This window comes from Melospiza georgiana, chromosome 26 (assembly GCF_028018845.1).
Source record: "Melospiza georgiana isolate bMelGeo1 chromosome 26, bMelGeo1.pri, whole genome shotgun sequence".
Lineage (NCBI taxonomy): Eukaryota > Metazoa > Chordata > Aves > Passeriformes > Passerellidae > Melospiza > Melospiza georgiana.
Genome location: NC_080455.1, coordinates 3,416,349 through 3,432,209, shown reverse-complemented (window position 1 = coordinate 3,432,209; position 15,861 = coordinate 3,416,349). Strand labels below are relative to the sequence as shown.

Below are 15,861 nucleotides of genomic sequence, written 5' to 3'. Positions count from 1 at the left end.
GTCCAGTGCCAGACTCTGGCTTGGGGAAGCAGAACTGGTCACCTCAGCCTGGTGCTTTGTCCTGCTCCTTCCTCGAAGCCCAGAATGATGCCAGAAGGGCATTGGGGTTAATGGGTGGAACAGAGAGCCCAGAGGGGGAGCAGGGCTGAGCCAAAACTCACAGCCCAGGCTTGAAATACAACATGCCAGTTTCCTTATCCAAGTTTGTGCCTTGCTTTCCCCCAAAATAAAATAATGCCATGAAGGGAGCACAGTAAGACAGAAATAATTTGATTTTTCTGGTGAGGTGCTTGGGGAGGGGACAAGGACAAAGCAGCCAAGCAGCCTGCTCCAACCTGGAGCTCCCCCAGTGCATTTATCAGCACTCTGCTCCCCCAAAACCACCTCTAACCCAGGCCAGCAGGCAGGAGAGCATCTTCCAGCAGGCAAAATCAGCCCCCAGCACGGGGATGGGGAGCTGGGTGGGAACAGCAGCAATTCCCCCATCCTTGATTGAAACAGCACAGCCTGAGGGGCCAAGGCGGGGGGGACGCTGCTTAATTGACTCTGTGCTTTTGATACAGCAGCCTAATGACTGTGTTCAATTAGCCAGAATCACCTTTCCGTCCTGGGGGATGGAAATGAGACGTGGATTGCTCTGGCACACCCTCCCCCCCACGCCAGCCTCTTAAAAATCCATCCCCAAACTAAACCAGCCGCGATTTTCATTCCTGGATTTTTCATCTTTTCCTAAGGAGATAAGTTGAGATTGTTTAAAACAGCAGCGAAATTCCTTCCCAGCCACATAAATCTGCTGGTTTTAACCGCAGATCCAGGGCTGAGGCTGGGGATGAAGCTCGAATGGGAAAGCCCGAGCTGCGTGTGCCTGCAATGAAATTATAAATCCACATCCCGGAGCAAGCGAGCAGCAGGAGGCACCAGGAACCTCCATCAGCAGAAGCGCTGGGCTGCAGCAAGGGATGGGATTGGGAGTGGAACCGACAGGGCTGGGAGAGCTGTTGGCATTTCTCCTGACAAAACCCTGCACAAACCGAGCCAGCCCAGGTGGAACCACGGCGTTGGAGCCGCCTGGTGCTCGGTGCTGAGCCCCCTTCCTGCCCCCTGAGCTCTGCCCTCAGGTTCCTCAGCTGTAAAGTGAAGAAGATGCTGCCAAGCCCTGCTTGAAAAGCGCTGTCAGACGCAGCAAATGTCACCCAATGGCTCAGGCGGTGCTTGGTCAGCTGGCACACAGCACATCAAGGGCACAGCACACTCTGCATCAGCTGTCCACTGAGGGACCAGCAAGGCTAAGGCCAGCCTGGACTGGCCAGTGATGAGTGGAGAGGAGCAACAATTCCACCCTGCAAGCCAGAGCCAAGGAGGGAATTGGCCTCTGCCACCCTCAAAGCCCAATTAACCAAATCAGCACAGCTCAGGAGGCTTCGGCAGGAGCAAGAGGAGAACTCCAAGGAGGAATTGCAATGGTGAGTGCTGTTCCCAAGGGGGATGGGGATGCTGCTGGGGGGCTCCAGGCCATTGTCCCGTGAGCCTGGCATCTCCTGGCACTGCTGCAAGGGACAGTGGAGCCCAGTGTGGAGGCACAAACTCAGGAGCCCTGCTCGGGCTGGGGGCTGCGCTCACTCCTGGGGTCATGGCTCTGTTTGTGCCCTGATTGCCCCAACTTCCCATGGGATGGAGAGGGAGTGGCTGTGTCCATCCACAACCACCTCCACCTCCAGGGCAGAGGGCAGCTCAGGGTGAGGTGGCCCCCAAACCCTGTCCTGGGGCAGGCAGGGGGATGCTAACAGCCTGTCATGGGGATGGGGTGGGAGGTGGGAGGTGATTTGGGGCTGCTGCGAGGGGGCTGAGGAACCCCAGGCAGGGTGGCAGGTGGGTATCTGTGGGTGCTGGCAGGGAGGAAGCCCAGGCAGGGTGGTGTGGGGGTAGCCAGGTGTGCAGAGTGGGGCTGGGGGAAGCCAGACACCGTGCTCGGGGGTACCCACAGTGCTGGCACAGGGTTCTGTACCCCAGGCACGGTGGTCAGGAGTACCCCATGGTGCTGGTGTGAGGTTGGGTACCCCAGGCAGGGTGGTGTGGGGGTACCCAGGTGGGCAAAATGGGGCTAGGGGAGCCCAGGCACAGTGCTCAGGCGTACTCCATGGTGCTGCCCTGAGGCTGTGTACCCCAGGCACAGTGCTCGGGGGTACCTTTTGGTGCTGCCATGGGGTTGTGTACCCCAGGCACAGTGCTCGGGGGTACCTTTTGGTGCTGCCATGGGGTTGTGTACCCCAGGCAGGGCGGTGTGGGGGTACCCAGGTGTGCAGAGGGGGTCTGGGGGAGCCCAGGTACAGTGGTCAATGGTACCCCACAGTGCTGCCATGGGGTCGTGTACCCCAGGTACGGTGGTCATGGGCACCCCATGGTGCTGCCATGGGATAGGGAACCTCACCAAGGGCACTCCGAGGCTCGGACACCCCAAGCTGCCTTTGCTCACGGCTGCGCGGGGGGGAGACCCCCGTGCCCTTCCCCGCGTTCCTCCGGGGCCGTTCCCGTTCTCCGCGCATCGCCCCCGGCCCCGTCCCTCCCCCGGCCGGGCGGGGGGCGCGGGGGGCGGCTCCGCGCACGGCCCAACGCGGCTGGAGAGGCGCTGCCGCCGCCGCGCCGCCCCCGGGGACGGGCCGGGGCCGGGCCGGGGTCCGTCCGGAGCCGCCGCCGCGCCGCCCCCGGGGCTGCGGCTCTGCCCGCGCCGCCGCCGCCGCCGCCGCACCATGGGCAGCCCCGCAGCGGCAGCCGAGCGGTGAGTGCGGGGTCCCGGGGCCGGGGAGGGTCGTGCCGAGCCGCACACGTGGAGCCGGGGGGCGGCCGCCGAGCCCCCGCCGCCCCTGGGGACACACAGCCTCCCTCCATCCCTCCCTCCATCCCTGCGTCCATCCCTGCGTCCATCCCTCCGTCCATCCCTTCTTCCATCCCTCCCTGCCTGGCTGTGCCCACCGCCCGCAGGCCCCTCGCAGCCCCCGCCGTGCCCGGGGTCGCACCGGGGGTGGCGGCGGTGCCGCCTCGCCCGCCCCTTCCCCGCTCCATCCCCCGGGGTCCGGTACCCGCAGTCCCCCCCGGCCCGGTTTGGGCTGGGGCCGCCGCTCGCAGCCCCTTCCCCGGCACAGCCGAGCGGCTCCGGGCATCGCCGGGCGTCGGGAAAGCTTCTCCCAAATCCTCTCGGTTCGTGTTTCCCCCACGGGCGCTGCAGGTCCTCGCTCCTCGGCACCCCAGGGCCCTTCCTGCCTCTTCTTCCCCGAGCATCCCGGATTTTTTAGGAGGATTCTCCGCTCGAAAATTCCGAGGGTTGGTTTAGGCGCGGATGTTAGCGGGTTGTGTTTCTCGGGGAAATGGAGCAGGCAGCAAGCGCAGCGTTCCTGGCTCCTATCGCCGTGCTGGAATAGCAGCCTTTGCCTCTTCCCACTCTCCATCCAGAGTACTTTTGTGCCAGTTCCTTAATCCACTTGCAAAGTGGATTTGAGCTAAAACCTCACAAAAGGTGCTCCAATTCCCGCTGCAGCGGTTGCAGAGGAGCGGCTACTTTTTCTGTTCCTGCCCTGAGATGAGGGTTTTGGGAAGGAGAAAAGAGCAGCCAGAAAGGGAGAGAGGATGGCAGGAGAAGGCAGAGTGCCTGGGAAATAGATGGAGAGAGGAGCCGGGCCGGGCTCTGCAGCCTGGCAGCACCCAGAGCACAAACCCAGCCCAGGAGAGTGAGGAGCCCTGGAGCCAGGGCAGCTGGACAGGGAAGTGACCAGGACTGGGGATGTTTGGTGGCCTGGGGACACCAACCTGGGCCTAGCAGAGCTCCTGGCTGCTGCTTGGTTTTGTGGATGGCGTCTCGTGCACTCTCACCCAGCCTGCAGGATGGAGACCCCAAAACCCAGCACCGGCCCCAAAACAGGGGTGGCACCATGGGAAAAGCCTCATCCAGGCAGGGAAAGTTCCTGCAATCCTCTCCATCCAAACATGAGGCGTTAAAACCAAAAATCCTTCCAAGAGCAGAGCTGCCCAGCAGTGATGTGGTGGTGTGTGGGTTAAAATCCCAAATGCAGGTGTTGAACCCTGCAATAACCCTTTGAGAATTGTGGGGCCCTTGGGGTTGCTCTGCACCCCAAAGCTCCATCACCCCTGGCAGGATGGAGATGGGATAAAATCCCAGCACCCTGGGGCATGGCGGAGAGCGTGGTGCACGTCCTTTAAATGGGAGAATAATTGAAGATGAGTAGGAGAGCTGCCAGCTGGGCAGCCTGGGGCTGATCTGGTTTAATTTTGTGCTGATGTTTTTATCACCAATGTTTCTGTGGCACTCACAGAGGGGAGGCAGTGGAGCTGCTGCCTCTGGCTGCTGGAGGACAGGTGGAGCTGGATGGGTTTTGGCCACAGCAGCTTGGAGAGGTGACTTTTGGTCCACTCAAAATTTCCTAGGGTTTTCACATGGCAAAAACCCCACTTGGGTGTCTGCAGCCTTTCCTAAAGCTCTTGGCTTGTGGGCTGATCTTGGGGGATGATGCTCTGCAATGCCCATCCTGCAAAACAGCTGGGGGAGCATCCCCAGAGCAGGGAGCAGGAGGCAGAGCAGCTTCAGGAAAGAGTTGGCTTAAAAATCATCAAAATCAAATTTTCATTTTATCTTGCCCTGTTGGAGGAGGGAGCAGGAGGAACAGGGGGTGGGTTGTGTTTCACCCATCCATGGCATCAGTGCTGGGCAGAGCTGGGACATATCCCAGGCTCAGCCTTTCCTGCCAGGCTCAGCCTTTCTGGGGGATGCTGACAGAATCAAATTTTGCTTTTTCCTGCCCTGTTGGAGGAGGGAGCAGGAGGACAGGAGGAATGGAGGCTGGGTTGTGTTTCACCCATCCAGGGCATCCATGCTGAGGCTGGGACATATCCCAGGCTCAGCCTTTCTTCCCAAGCTCAGCCTTTCCTCCCTAGCTCAGCCTTTCTGAGTGTTGAGCTTTTGCTGATCCCTGGCTGAAGATAGCAGGGCCGGGGGCTTTTTTCCTATTTTGTAGTGTTGAGAGCTCAGGAATGTCTGCTTTTATTAGCTGTGCTAATCCTGCCTCACCAGAGGACTCATCCCTGGCTCCAAGGCCCAAACCTAATCCCTGCTTTTCCCTCCTGGGCCCGAATTAAACCCTGGACTCACAGACGGACTCGGCGCCGGCTGCGCTCAGCATTTAAAGGTTTTCAATCCAGCATTTAAAGGCTTTCAATCCACGTGTTTGGGATGGATTTTTCCCAACTCCTGGCTGTCAGATCACTCCTGTTTCTCCCCCCTCAGCATCCCACCAGGGAGCAGGTGGCTCCTGTTCTCTCAGTGAGGAGCAGGAGCTGCCATAAGGCAGGAGGAGTTGGGCTGCTCCGGCAGCTCGGAGCTGTGTTCCCATCCCCGGGATGGGGATGTGGAAGAGGCAGAGGGGTGTTGGGAGCCCTGGGAATGCTGCTGGGAATGTGAAGCACACGTGGCTGGGTGTGCTGGGCGTGGGCAGCGGCGATTCCCGTGCCGCCAGTGCGTGTGGGCAGCAGGGTGGGATCCTGGCACCAGCAACATCTCCCTACATCCCTCTGAGGGAAGGGAGGTGGGAGCCAAGTGAGGCCATCCCTGGGCTTGTCCCCAGTGGCACTGATTCACCATGAAGCTCTAAAACCCCTCTGTGTACGTGCCGTGCCTCAGTTTCCCTGGCTGCAGGGGTTGAGGTGCATGTGGGCAGCCTGGGTGGGATCCTGGCACCAGCAACAGCTCTCTAAAGGCTCAGCTCTGAGGGAAGGGAGGTGGGAGCCAAGTGAGGCCATCCCTGGGCTTGTCCCCAGTGGCACTGATTCACCATGAGGCTCCAAAACCCCTCCGTGTGCGTGCTGTGCCTCAGTTTCCCTGGCTGCAGGGCTTGGGGAGTGGAGCCTGGCTTTGCGTGTGGGCAGCCCGGGTGGGACTCCTGGCATCAGCAGCTTCTCCCCACGCCCCCAAAGGCACAGCAAGAGGCAAGAGAGGTGGGAGCCAAGTGAGGCCATCCCTGGGCTTGTCCCCAGTGGCACTGATTCGCCACAAAGCTCCAAATCTCTTCTCTGTGTGTGCTGTGCCTCAGTTTCCCTGGCTGCAGGGGTTGGGGTGCATGTGGGCAGCCCAGATGGGATCCTGGCACCAGCAACACCTCCCCACGTCCCCACAGGCACAGCTCTGAGGGAAGGGAGGTGAGAGCCATCCCTGGGTTTGTCCCCAGTGCCACTGGTTCACCACAAGGCTCCAAAACCCCTCCGTGTGCGTGCCGTGCCTCAGTTTCCCTGGCTGCAGGGGCTGGGGTGTGCAGCCTGGCTTTGGAGGGTGGCACAGAGCCTCAGCAGCCAAACTCCTGCTGCCTGTGGGAGCTGTGGAGCAGTGGTAGGGTTGGCTGAGCAGGCAGAGGGAGCATCAGGGAGCGCCCTGCAGGTGCTGCAAGGTAATCCTTGCAGCTCCATGGACCTTGTTTCTGGTGCATGGGGCTGCAGGGAGGGTGGGAGGTGCTGCCTGAGCCCAAAGGGCCACTCTGGGAGTGCTGGAAAAGCCCCAGAACAAACAGGTGAGGGCAGAAATGATCAGTGAGAGGGGATGAAAAGCAATAAATCCCATGAGAACACTTGGAAATGCTGCTGAGAGCCTCAGTGGCTGTGGAAGGGAAATGGATTTGGGCACCCTGAGCTGACTTTTCTGTTTGTGAAGTTTTTATAGGGTTTACCTTGAAACACAAAGCAGCTGCTTCCACGAGGTTTGGCTCGGGGATCGTGGGAGCAGGGAGGCAGCAGTGGGACAGGCTGGGCCAGAGCTTTGCTCAGCCACTGGCAATGGGATGTGCTGGATTCTCCTTTGGATCCCTTTGAGCCGTGGCGTTTGCGGCTGGAGCTGGAACCCCACGGGTGCCCCAGGTCTGTGGGGTGTCAGAGGTGTCCCTGCACAGGAAGGGCAGAGTAGGGAAATGGCCCTGGTGGTGGGAGAGCAGGGGAATGGCAATTTGGTGGGGCAAATTGGGGAAATGGCCCAAATTGGGGAATGGCAGTTTGGAGGGGCAAAGTGGGGAAATGGTCCTGGTGATGGGAGAGCAGGGGAATAGCAGTTTGAATTTGGTGCTGTCCTCAGCTTGCCCATTTCACATGGGCAAGAGCCCTCCCCAGATCCAGGCAGGGGTTGCCATTCCCTCTTTTCCATGCAAAACAGGCAAGCTGAGCACAGCACCAAATTCACCGCAGGACAACCAAACAGCAGAGATGGGGATGGAGAATTTGGGCAAACAGAAACAGCTTTAGCAGGGATGGGTTAAAAACAAAGCACAGAGGGTCTGGGCTGTGCTCCCCAGGCTGCTGTGGTGCCTTGGCATCCACAGGGGCACCCCAATGCAGGATCCACCTCTCTGAGTGTGTGGCTGTGTTCACAGGGGTTTTCAGAGAAGGGAAGAGATGAGGATTTGACTCCATGTTTCAGACGGCTTGATTTATTATTTTATTATATATATTACATTAAAACTATACTAAAATAATAGAAGAAAAGGTTTCATCAGAAGGCTGTCTAAGAATAGAATAGGAAAGAATGATAACAAAGGTTTGTGGCTTGGGCTCTGTGTCTGAGCCAGCTCATTGTGGTTGGCCATTAATTGCAAACATTAAACATGGACTAATCACAGATCTACCTGTTGCATTCCACAGCGGCAGATAATCAGTGTTTACATTTTGCTCTTGAGGCCTCTCAGCTTCCCAGGAGGAAAAATCCTAAGGAAAGGATTTTTCATGAGAAGATGTCTGCGACATGAGTGTGCCCTCCTCCCTCCTCTGCCTCTTCCCTTCCTCCCTGCCTTCCTCCCCCTGAATTTTTCATGCCACCACGAGCTCAGCTGTGCCTTGCAGCCCCATCCATCAGGAGGGTTTGGTTTTCAAAGCTGTCCCAGCTCTGCCCAGCTCAGATCTGGAGCGCCGGGGCTCCTTGTTCAGCTCCCGATGTGCCAACCAAAATAGCAGCGGCCACACACTGGAGTGGAGAGGAACAAGTGTTACTGGGAATTAAAATGACAGATCTCAGCATCAAGGTCTCCGAGGGTTTGTGCTTTATTAAGCAACAGTGAGTTCATGGGAAAGGACTTTGACTCAGAGCACCGGTTGTGTCTACAAGAAAAGAGAACCAGGGTCTATATTTAGGCTCAGGCTGTGGTGGGGAGCCAGGGCAGGCACTGAGGGAGGGGAGCTGGGCATCCTCAGTTCCATGGGGATGAGCCCTGGCCCTGTAGGGCAGAGTGGGGAGCAGGAGGTGGGCACATCTCAGCTTTGGGATTGTGGAATCCCCAAGGTTTGGGTTGGGAGGGACCTTAAAGCCCATCCAGCCATGGCAGGGACACCTTCAGGTTACTCCCAGCCCTGTCCAGCCTGGCCTGGGGCACTGCCAGGGATCCAGGGGCAGCCCCAGCTGCTCTGGGCACCCTGTGCCAGGGCCTGCCCACCCTCACAGGGATGGTGCAGCAGAAGAACAACCCTGGGCTGCACCCCCAGCCCCACATCAGCCATGGTCAGGGGGGTGTGGAGAGCTCCTCTGAGCAGATTCACCCTGACTGGGACTTGTACAACATCCACAGGTTCAGAAAAAAGGGGGAGCAGGACCCTGCTGTGTGGTCCTCACGTGGCTCCCTCTCCCTTAAATGTGGTTTCCTGCTGCTGGGGGTGATTGAACAGATCAATGTTTTCTCTTCTTGCCTCAGGGTCTGCCTCTTCCCACCGCCCCCTCCTATTAAAAATTCATTGTTTCTCCCAGATACCGTTGCTAGAGGGAGACAGGGAGGAATAAAGGAAGTTCTTGGAATGGAGAAGAGAAAATATTCAGTGGGAAGGGAATTGAGGAAAAATTTGAACCAAATATTGTCCCTCCCTGGGTGTGTTTGAGCCTGAGTGCTCTCTGTGTCATGGCACAGGATGTTCCCAGAGAGTTGAGTGGGAACTGGGGGGGACTTTGGGTGTTGGGGACACTCCTGCTCCTGCCAGGGAGGTGCTGAAGTGTCACAGTTGGGACAGCCGTGATACACAGAGTATCATGAAACAATTTCAGAAGGGTTCAACTCATAGAGAATAACATTACATCACTTCAGAGGGCTGCAAGCATCTGCCTGTAGGAGCAACAGGGGGAGGGTAGCATGGTAGGGATGGACAGAGACGGGAGATCTCTGCAGCCAGGTCAGGAATTTGGGGTTTATTGCAAAGGGCCTGGGTGCAGGGCCCTGCTGGGAGCTGCCAGACACAGCTCAGAGCAGGGCTGAGAGGAGAGAGGGGGAGAGAGGATGAGAGGGTGAGAGAGTAAAAGCATAAGAGAGTAAAAGGGGTAAGAGATAGAAGAGGGTAAAGTTCCCGTTACAATACAATAAATCTTCCTCTGTGTTGAATATTCTGATTCTCACTAACCAATCTAGTACAATATACAAATCCTATAGCATTTCCATACTGCCTATAAGAATCACTACATTACCATACTGTGTTACATTTTATACCCTAAAAACTCCTTTTTGGGCCCCTTCTGCCAAGCTGGCAGGGTCTGCTCTGACCCTTGGGCCTGTCTGCAAGCAGAGGGTGTTGTTCCATCAAAAGGGGATTACCTTCAGCTGTGTGAGAGAAAAACAGGCAGGATGGGACTGCATGGGCTGGGGCTGGAATTGGACAATTAACTGCAATATGCAAATGGAGCAGAACTGATGAAAGTGAGACCCTGTGACCAGTTGTGCATTTTGTGACCATTTTGGTTCATCTTGGGTGCAACCCTGGCTGGGCTCTTGTGCTGCCCAAGGTGGATCCATTGAGGCCTTTTAATAAATCCCTGCTTTATTCTGTAACTCTGTGTAATCTCAGTTCTAGCTCAGCCTTCACAAGGCATCAGAAGAGTTGAAGGAATCATTTCCAAAGCCTTCTCAGTGGTGCAGCCAGAGGAGCAAACCATGAGGGTGTTTGATGCTTTTGGCCTCTTTTTCCAGAGGGTCACCCGGGCTGACCTTCCCCGTGCTCAGGACAGCTGGACACCAACCCTTCAATGTTGGCACAAGGAGCTATTTTGTGTTTTTCCATTTAAATCTCATTTGAAGGGAAGTCCATCTGGTTCCCTCTGTGCTGCCAGAGGAAAAAATGGCTTTTCTTGGGTCAGTTTTCCACAGGGAGACCCAGGAGAGGCAGCGTGGCCCAGGACTTGTGCCTGGTGGGGAGCTGGGGCAGGGCCCCTGTAATTGAACACTAATTAGGGATGGGAAAGGAGCAGAACCCTGCAACTGCAAATGGAAGGTGGAGTGACATAAATGAGAGAGAAACTGTGACCTTTTTCCATAAGCAGGAATATTAACCAAGGGTGACTAATGGAGTGGTGAGGAAATCATTCTGCCTTCATTAGTCCTTATTGCAGGGCCTGATGAGGAGTGGGAGCGTTGGGCTGCTCCAGGGCAGTGCAGTGGGTGATGCCAACAGGGTGATGCCAACATCCCTGCCAGCCATGCCCAGTGCTCTGGAAGTCATTCCAGGAGTCATTGTGGAGGTTGGACCCTCCAGCCCAGCCAGGGCTGCACCCAAAATGAACCAAAATGGTCACAAAATGGACAGCAGGTCACAGGGTCTCTCACTTTGATCAGTTCTGCTCCATTTGCACATTGCAGTTCATTGTCCAATTCCAGCTCCAGCCCATGCAGTCCCATCCTGCTTGTTTTTCTCTCTCCAGCCCACGTTGTTATTCTGGAGTTGTTGTGGAGGTTGGACTCTCCAGCCCAGCCAGGGCTGCACCTAAAATGAACCAAAATGGTCATAAAAATGGACACCTGGTCACGGGGCCTCTCACTGTTATAAGTTCTGCTCCATTTGCATATTGGAGTTAATTGTCTAATTATAGCTTTAGCTTATGAAGTCCCATCCTTCTTGTTTTTCTCTCTTCATCCCATGTTGTTTGTGCTCTTGAGCCTGAGATTTGGATCCTTTGTCCTTGGTCCCCAGCTGGAGCAGGAATTGTTTTGTCTCCCTGCTCTGTGCACAGAGCTCACCATCCCCGAATGTGAAGCCCAGACTCACCCACTAAAGCAGCACAGAACCTGAAAAATAGAAAAGCTCAAACCTGAGGCATCATTTCCTGAGGGAAAACAATTTTCAGGGTCTTACGTCGTCCCTTCAGGGTCACTTTTACATCAAGCACCAGCCTTGTGGCAAAGCAGTTTGGCACCACTGCCTTCCCCTGCCTTGCTCAGCCTACAGCATCTGGAAACCTCTGGAAATCCAGGTCCAGGCTGTTGCTGTTGCAGTGACAAATTTGGGCTGTGATCTGTTGGGTCAGGCTCATCCATCATCAGACAAAGCTGTTGGGTTTTTGGGGTTTTTGGGGTTTCTTTCCTTGCCCTGAGGGTCTCTCTGGCTCAGGCTGTGGCTGCCCCTGAGTTCATGCTGGGCAGAGCTGTCCCTGTCCCTGTCCCTGTCCTCATACAGGGATCACTCCATGGCCTGGGGACCTGTCCCTTATGCCTCAGTCCTGGCTCAGCTCTCTCCACCTCAGTGACTTTACCAAGACTCCTAAGAAACAAATCTTTTTTTCCCTCTGTTTCATTTTTAACAGCTCTGCCTCATTTCTCCCTCCATTTCTCTCCCTGGGATTATTTCTGGCTGTGCCCCCGAAGCTGGGAGATGCTGTGTCCCTGTTGTGCTGCTGTGGAGCTCAATTCTTCCTCCTTCCTTGAGCATTTTCCAAATTTTTCCATTTACTTTTGCAGAAAGAAACTCTTTGGGGGGCTGTCACTGATGGAAGATTTCAAATGAGCAGCCTGTGACACCTCCCTATGGTAATGTGTCATTTTTGTTGTTGATATTTCAGTAACTAAAGGTCAGCTGGAAGCTCCGCTGGCTGGGCAATCTGACATTAATTACACTAATGAGCAAAAGTCTCTGGCTTAATGCTCCTGGATACCAGGGCTGTGTGACACTGGGGCACTCTCAGGTGTCCTGGCATCCATGGAATGATCAAATCCCAGAAGATCCTGAGCTGGATCCCACAGGGATGATCAGTGCAGCCCCTGTCCCTGCACAGGCACCCCAACAACCCCACCCTGAGCACCCCTGAGAGCTCCTGGATGTGGCACTGGATGCCAGGGTTCAGTTGAGGGGTTGGGGCTGGGTTGGACTTGATGATCTTAGAGGTCTCATCCAACCCAGTGATTCTGTGAATTCTGGAATTCTATGAATTCTGTGAATTCTGTGATTCTAGAATTCTGAAATTCTGTGAATTCTGTGTCCAAACGCTCCTGCAGCTCTGGCAGCCTTGGCACCATTCCCTGGGCAGCCTGGGCAGTGCCCAGCAGCCTCGGGGGGCAGAACCTTGCCCTCAGCTCCATGCCAAGGCCCGGCACAGCTGCAGCCCTTGCTGGGCTCCTGTCCCTGTGCCAGAGCAGAGCTCAGCCCCTGCCCCTGTGCCTGCCCTGGGGAGGAGCTGCAGCCCCCGAGGAGCCTCCCCTCAGTCTCCTGGGCTGCAGCTGAACCAGCCAAGTGCCCTCAGCTGCTCCTCAGCCCTTCTCCAGCTCCGTGTCCCTCCTCTGGGCACTCTCCAACAGCTCTGGGTCCTTCTGATCCCGTGCTGCCCAGAGTGCCCCCAGCACTGGAGCTGAGGCTGCCCCAGGGCAGAGCAGAGTGGGACAATCCCTCCCTGGGCCTGGTGCCCCCAGCACAGGGTGGCCCTTGGGGCTGCCAGGACCCAGCAGTGACTCAGATCCAACTTGCACTGACCAGGACCCCCAGGGCCCTTTCTGCAATGCTCTGAGATGAGCCAGATCTGTTGAGATGCCTGGAACAGTTGCTGTGCACATCCCAAGGGATGCTCCTGCCTTAGAAGAGCTCAGCTTGGGCACCTTGGTCTGGTTCTCTGCATGTCTGCTGATTTCCAGGGCATCTGGGTCCTGTTTGGCTTTGGGATTTGCTGCTGAATTGCTTTTTTCAGGGGGATCCCCTGTGCAGAACTGGAAGCTCCTTGATGGAGAAGCAGGTCCTGTGTGGTACCCAAGGAGAGGAGAATCCTCTCCTGGCTCCTCCATTGAGTATCCCAGAAAAGAGTTTAAAAAAATCCAAGTTTTGGCTAAAAAAACCACAAAGCACAGGAGCAGAAGGTGACAACAACCCTGGTGGCACAAACATACAGAGGGCCAGGGGGCTGTGCTGGTGTCACCACGTGGGACTGAAGGAGGTTTAGGCACTTCACCCACGTGCCGGTGGGTCCCATTTCACAAGGATTAAAATGTATTTGCAGACAAAACCCCCGGAGGTAACCTGAGACAGAGGTTGCTACGTGACCCAAGAGCTGCCAAAAACAAATGCCAAGAGCATCAGCTCCTTCCCAGGGCTGGGAATGAGGGACTCACCTGACAAAACCAAGCTCAGGTGGTCTCTAAGTGAGCTTAAATCCCACATTCCCCATGCTCAGGCAGGATGGGAGTGAAAAAACCTCTCAGGGAAGGCAGGGGAGGCTGCTCAGGGCCAGGAGCTGAGCACGTTTGGCCTGACTGCAGTTTGCTCTCTGCAGTAAATACCTGGCTGTGTCCAGCCTGCTGGAATTGGATTGAAATTTTACCTTTTCCATGGCCATGGGGAGCAGCAGCTGGGCTGGTGTGGTTGTGATTTACCCTGGGGTGGTGCTGGTTCTGAGGGGAGCCTCCTCCATCCCTGCTGGAGTATTTGAGTGTGTGAGTCCCACACATGGTGCTGCCAAAGAACCAAACCCACTTCCCTCCCAGTTATCCCATCTCCCAGGACTGGAGCAGCCCCAGGGATCCTCAGCAGATCCGTGGGCATCAGTCCCTCAAAGCACACACACTGCATCCCCTGGAGGCAAATTCCTCATGGAATTGCACCAGCTGTAGCTGCTGGAGGTGTCACATTCTCCCCCTGCAGGTGCTGAGGGCAGGTTCAGGTGTTTCTGGCTCATTTCTGCATCTCAGGGCTTGGTTTGGGTCATTCTTGATGTTATTTCAGGTGCTGGGTTGGAGTCACTCCCACACTGTGTGCTTCAGCTCCCTGTGCTGCAGGGCACATTCCTGAGAGGATGGGATTTTCCTAGGATCCTGGATTTCTCCATCATGCTGTATTTCTCGGCTTTTCCACCCTGCTCAGATCCTGAGCTTTTCCAGCCTGCTGAGATCCTGGGTTTCTCCACCCTGCTGCCAGCCCTGAGCTGTCCCTTTTGTCCTGAGGGACCCAGAATTCCCCCTGGAATGGCAGGAACCCCCATTCCCAGCTCCCAGAAGGTCCCAGTGCCAGTGGGATCCGCTGAGCCCTTCACCCCAGCCCGTCCCTCCCTGGGTGGCAGGGATGCAAATCCCACGTGGGATTTGAAACTCATGTTCTGGAACAAATGTTGTCATTTGGAACTGCTTGGAAATCAGTCAGGGACACTCCACAATAAAGGGGTGTGATCCCTGTGCCCCAGGGGTGTGATCCCTGTGTCCCCAAGTGTGATCCCTGTGCCCCAGGGGTGATCCCTGTGCCCCTAGGGGTGTGATCCCCGTGTCCCATGGTGTGATCTCTGTGCCAGGGGTGTCATCCCTGTGCCCCAAATGTGTGATCCCTGTGCCCCAGGGGTGTGATCCCTGTGCCCCAGGGGTGATCCCTGTGCCATGGGTGTGATCCCTGTGCCCCAGGGGTGATCCCTGTGCCCCTAGGGGTGTGATCCCCGTGTCCCATGGTGTGATCCCTGTGCCATGGGTGTGATCCCTGTGCCCCAAATGTGTGATCCCTGTGCCCCTAGGGGTGTGATCCCTGTGCCAGGGGTGTGATCCCTGTCCCAGGGGTGTCACCCCTCTGCACCTAGGGGTGATCTCTGTGCCCCCAGAGCCAGCTCCTCATTCCCCTGTCATTCCCCAGCAAATCCCTGCCCTGGAAAGCTCCTTTGCCAAAGGCTCCCCAAGCCTCTCCCGGCAGGAATTAACCCCCTGGCTGCTGCTGCCCACCCAAACGCCACCTCCCCGGGCTGAGTGAGGTCTGCAGCAGGCTCAGAGCAGCTGCTGAGCTGCAGCAGCAGCGTGGGTGTGCTGAGAGACCCGAGCTGGGGACATTTGAGGGCTGTTAAGCAGGATTTCCACACAAAAGGAGCGATTTAAATTCCCTCTCCCTTTGCAACAGGCAAATTAAACTTCATCCAGAGAGCTCAAAGCAATTCGGTAAAACCACAGCGAATCATTTGTTCAGCATCTGCTGCATCGGTGCTGGGAGCATCTCCCGACACAAAAATGTCCAGGGGGGGACACGGGCACTCCTGCTGCCGCGTTTGGGTGAAATCTGCCCAGATTCGGGGCTGTGGGCACCCCCTGGGAGGGTTCAGTGCCCTCCTGCAGTCCCTGCACCATTCCCCAAGGGCAGGGCTGGATCGTCCCTGCTCCACCCTGAGCTGCCCAGGCAGGGATGGGCTTGGACGCTCCCCTGGTGGGGAGAGGATCCTTCAGGGCACAAAGTGTGATATAATTTTATATTTATAAAATCATATTTATTAAATTATATTTATATTTATATTTATATTTATATTTATATTTATATTTATATTTATATTTATATTTATATTTATATTTATATTTATATTTATATTTATATTTATATTTATATTTGTTGTGTATATAATTATGTTAATTTTATTATATATAAATATTGTCTATTTCTAATTGTATACATTCGAAATATACAATATTTATATATTATAAAATAAACATATTATAAATTATACATATGTATTTAATGTTAATTAATATTATACTTTATAATCTTTATGAATATATATTTTATATTGTACTATGTGAATATAATATAATATAATATAATGTAATGTAATATAATATAATATAATATAATATAATATAA

General features: G+C 55.3%; 1 protein-coding gene across 2 annotated transcripts in view; it reads left to right on the top strand.

The window, feature by feature from the left end:
- Positions 1-729: 729 nt before the first annotated feature.
- The window catches only part of LINGO3 (leucine rich repeat and Ig domain containing 3), a 32,757-nt gene continuing 17,625 nt past the window's right edge, over positions 730-15,861 (top strand). The window contains exon 1 of one of the 2 annotated variants that reach the window (XM_058040672.1): positions 730-1,463. The gene's annotated coding sequence lies outside the window, so the exon portion shown is untranslated. Of the gene's footprint in view, positions 1,464-2,701; positions 2,777-15,861 lie in introns of those variants that run through there. The other variant, XM_058040673.1, reaches the window with a different exon arrangement.